This window comes from Lactuca virosa, chromosome 7 (assembly GCF_052849685.1).
Source record: "Lactuca virosa cultivar CGN04683 chromosome 7, Lactuca_virosa_CGN04683_v6, whole genome shotgun sequence".
NCBI classification, from domain to species: domain Eukaryota; kingdom Viridiplantae; phylum Streptophyta; class Magnoliopsida; order Asterales; family Asteraceae; genus Lactuca; species Lactuca virosa.
In genome coordinates this window covers 57,346,285-57,351,014 of record NC_136432.1, presented here as the reverse complement: position 1 = coordinate 57,351,014, position 4,730 = coordinate 57,346,285, and the positions used below count along the sequence as shown (strand labels likewise).

Sequence of the window (4,730 nt, the reverse complement as noted above, 5' to 3'; positions counted from 1 at the left end):
ACAAAATCGATTTTGTGACCAAAATTGAATATGGTCACTAAATAGTGACTAAAATATACTCATCACTAAATCTGTGACCACCCGTTTCGTCACCGAATATTGTCACTAATTAAAGAAAGTCGTCATTGTTTTATTCAATTAGTGACCACTTTTAAGGACCACAAAAATGTCACTGGTTTTCAATACCATATTAATGACCATAGTGACCAAAAAGTGGTCACTAAATATTTACTGTTAGAGACCAAAAAAGTCGTCACTAATCAGGAAAATACAAGAAAAGACGATACTATGTTGATGTAATTGCTATAAATTAAAAAAATACTTAATTATTTCAGTGATAATATTGTTTGAATAAAATTACAATACCTGAATCCAATACAATCAATCAAACCTCATATTAGCTTCCAATAAATGTGGTTCTATTATCTTGAAACTTGCTCATATTTTCTTTACAAAACATTACTAGAACTAGCGTATTTCATGACTACTTTGCTAACATAAGGGAATGTTGAGCACATGGCAGCTACCACCTGCATATGGCATCTCCATTCAACTTAATTACAACTAAGTATCCATAGAGTAACATACGCATTCTTTATTTCAATATTGTAATAGGAATTGGAAGTTGATCGATTCTCCTTACATCCTTGTATTTAACTTAAAAGTTCATGAGCCAAATGCATTAAAAAAACATGTTTACAACATCAAAATTAATAGAAGTGTACCAAGAAAACACACCTCGGGTGCAGAAACTGCATCAATTTCAAACGGTACCATCAACATAAACTAGCGACCCCATCAACATCACTGTGTAAAAGATTAAGATTGATTCATATTTTGTAAACAAGGTATGATTATGAAAGCTAAGTTTTATAAGTGATATGAAGAACATATGACATAACTAGAATCATTTTGGAAGATATAAGTGATATGGTACGATACTCCACCGGAGATATATGTTGGCCAAACCCATCTATAGGGATAACTAGATAAAAATCTTGAGCATGTGGTGTACGTAAACACTGAAAAACTGCTTTCTGCCGAGCCGGCATATTAAAATTCACCTCCATATCTTGGATAATTTTACTAAAACGGAAACTCGCCAGTGTATTCTGGGATTTAGGGGGGGCGGTGTCCTTAGTAGTAAAACTGCTAAGGTTAATATCCGAAAGCTTGTTACGAAGAGAATCTAAGGCACAAGCATAATCAGAATCCATACCATAAATACCGCTATCTCGTAAGATGTGGACTTGCAATACCCAAGATTGGGCCCTTGAGGTAACAAAAGCATATGAGGTAGCCTCTACTGCCAAGTATAAACCCAAACCACCAAACCGAATGGGTAGGGAAGCACGTCGCCACTGTAAGTCGCCAAAGAAGGGGCCACCGCAAACCACAATGTCCTCAATCGCCCCGCGTAATCCATTATCGAAGAACAACGCCGCCTCCTCCATGTGAACGGGTTGGCACGTCCTCAGCCCAAAGAAAATTTTAGCAATACCCATACAAGACCGAAGTAGAAGGAGCTCACTCTGCGGGTCAGACAATTGTGGAAGAAGGCACATCAAATTCACAGCGCCTTCAGCTCTCTTAATGACTAAGTTGTTAATGAGACAATAGAGTAACGGTCATTGGATATAAGTTAAAATTGCGAAAATTTTGTGAACATAATATTACGATCACTGGAAAATTACAAAAGGAAAAGAAATCATTGTTTTGCAATTTCAAGTCATAAAGTTCATTTTTATTTCTCATTAATTTCATCGAGAAATGGCTTATAACTTATCAACGTAAGATGACCATTTTCATTTGATATGTTTGGTTTCCTTGCGCCGGATGCGGTGCAGCTTCTTAGTAGACTACAACGGATCATTTATAGCAATGTTATATCCCCAAGATCTATGGACGTAGTCTTCAAAAGAATTGACTTTACCATACAAAAGGGCTTAGCGGTGCAACTTGTTGCCTGTTTGCCTTCTCATTCGTTGTATGATGATAACTAAAATGTTTATGTTTAAATTTCTTGATTTACAATCCAAGAACAAATGAACAATCAACTGATCAAATATGAAGTCTCAACAAAAATCAGAACTGCCTAGTGATGAATTGAAGCTATGCAGAGTTGAAGATTCGACAATCAGGTATCGGCAAAAATCAGAAAGAGTGATGAACCGATGATATGCAGACTTCACAAAAATCAGAACAAATTACTCAGCAAAATATAAATCAACAATTAAAACTTTACAGAAAGCAAAAGAAACTCAACTAATCGTAGAAATCGATTGAGGACCAACAAGTGATTCAGTTGTGGTAAAACGTAGACAAATCGATTTGACAAATTCAGAAAAATGAGAGAGAGAGAGAGAGAGAGAGAGAGAGAGAGAGAGAGAGAGAGCTCACCGATTATGAACCAACGGAGATGGATATACTCAGGTACAACCAATCCTGCAGGAAACTTTAGGAAGAAACTTGCAGCAGAACTATATGTGCAATAAGTCGAACGAGATGCATACCCACAGTAGAAATGCACTCCCAATTCATGTGAGCATTTCATTGAACAACTGTTGTGCACATGCTATTGAATGCGGGAAAAGATGAATTGTAGTCCCTAGATGCTGAAAATATAGGTTGAAGGCAATAGATGAATACCAAACCCGGAAGAGGAGAAGTAGCGCATCAAGTGATTTCACGTAGTCGATGTAAGCTAAGTAATCATGTTTCCTGGAATTAGGGAGCCGATTGATTAGCAAGAAAGTTATGTATGCGACATGAGAGCAATAGATGTAGCTACATCGATGGTCGGAGCAGAGAAAAGAGTATATGTTTGACTTCGATTGGAGAACAGAGGTTCGTCGATGGGATGGTATATATGGAGCGATGTTGGATAGACGCCGCTGGTTCCGAACTGCCGATCATTGGTGTGTCGATTTAGGGCAAACTGTAAGGAGAGATTCGCCGGGATAATCAATTCGATGGTGGCAGAGGCGATCCGGAGGGGATGAGAGGAGATGGAGTGGGGAAAACACGGGTTAATGGATCGTAAGAAGGTCCGATTCGTATTCATTTTTATTACGTGGAAAAACACTTTTATATAAAAATATATTTATCAATTAAATTGACAGCTGTCTAGTTATTTTATTTGTATAAAAACAAATAGTCAATCACTCTTTGAAAAGTATACCATCTTACCCAAAAAACAAAACTAATTTAACGCATATATTTCTGTCAATTTTCATTATGGATAATGTAATTAAATCTAAAACAGTAAAATAAGGGCACTGTTGTAATCTTACGTTGATAAGTTATAAGCCATTTATCGATGAAATTAATGAGAAATAAAAATGAAGTTTATGACTTGAAATTGCAAAACAATGATTTCTTTTTCTTTTGTAATTTTCCAGTGATCGTAATATTATGTTCACAAAATTTTCACAGTTTTAACTGATATCCAATGACCGTTACTCTATTGTCACATTGTTTCTCCATGTAAAAAAAATCGTTTGTATTCTTTTCTGATTATACTAGTGACCACTATTTTTTGGTCACTAAATTTTTTCCATGCAGTGACCACTATTATATCGTCACCATGTGTGGGGTTGGAAAATATAAATACAACCCATTACTTTTTTGTAACATGTTTTTTTTTTTTTTTTTTTTTTTTTTTTTTTTTTTTTAACTTTTCCAAATATTATTATAGTAAATAAGTTTATAAGGACCGGTCAATGTAATGAGTATTTGCAAAATTATGTGTAAAAAGAAAACAAAGTTGTTGTCATTTTCAAAAATAAAAAATATTAATTAAAAATATTTTAGTTTTTATTAATTGAAATATATATATATATATATATATATATATATATATATATATATATATATATATATATATATATATATATATATATATATATATATAGTCAGTGACCACTATTTTATGGCTAGTAATTGTTTTTCACTTGTAATTCATCAGTGACCACTATTGAGTGGTCACTAATTGTTTTCCCCGTTTAAGTAGTTTTAAATAACAAAAAAGTAAGGATGCGGTTTTAAAGTGACCATTTTTTTGTCACTAAGCATCTAACATAGTGACCATTATTCTTAGTCATCACTATATATTTAACATAGGGACTATTATTTTTAGTCACTAAATAGTTGTTATGATATGAAACAAAAGTAGTTTAATTTTTTCGCGGTTTAGTGACCGAGTTAGTGACCACCACATAAAATTGGTCATTAAATTTGTGGGATTACAAAAATTCAGTGACCACTTAATTTCTGGTGATTAAAAGATGTTTTCACTGACGAAATTTTAGGTCGTCACTAATAAGGACTTTTCTTGTAGTGGATGAATCTCAACCTCTTTTAATTATTCTTTAACAGTAAAATAATAAATATTTGTAAACTTATTTGACGAATTTTTCAAAAAAACTACTACTTTAATATGACTCGAACTAATTGTGTTTACTAGTGTTGTAAACGAACCACATGTTTAATAACCGTCTTAATATGTTTTGTGTTCATTTAGTAAATTGAACTAACATGAACATCGATATTGCTCGCTCATTTATGTCCGTTCGTTAATAATCATTTACGTTTTTGTAAGCTTGTTCATTTAGTTTTGTTTATATATGTTAGCTACATTAGTGTTAGTTTAGTATGTGACTTTAACTACTAAGGGTAGTTTTGTATTTTTATAATGGAATTGTATGTTGCTATAAATAAGAGAGGGTTCC

General features: G+C 33.4%; 1 long non-coding RNA gene across 2 annotated transcripts; it reads right to left on the bottom strand.

Annotated features, from left to right (window-relative positions):
• Positions 1–306: 306 nt before the first annotated feature.
• LOC145126099 (uncharacterized) lies at positions 307–3,046 on the bottom strand. Of its 2 annotated transcripts, none has more exons than XR_013716319.1 (2): positions 2,401–3,046; positions 307–1,597 (listed from the first exon to the last, which is right to left on the bottom strand). It is a non-coding gene; the product is annotated as an uncharacterized LOC145126099 (long non-coding RNA). The 2 variants fall into 2 exon arrangements; XR_013716320.1 differs by having other exon boundaries at positions 307–1,532.
• Between the last annotated feature and the right edge of the window lie 1,684 nt (positions 3,047–4,730).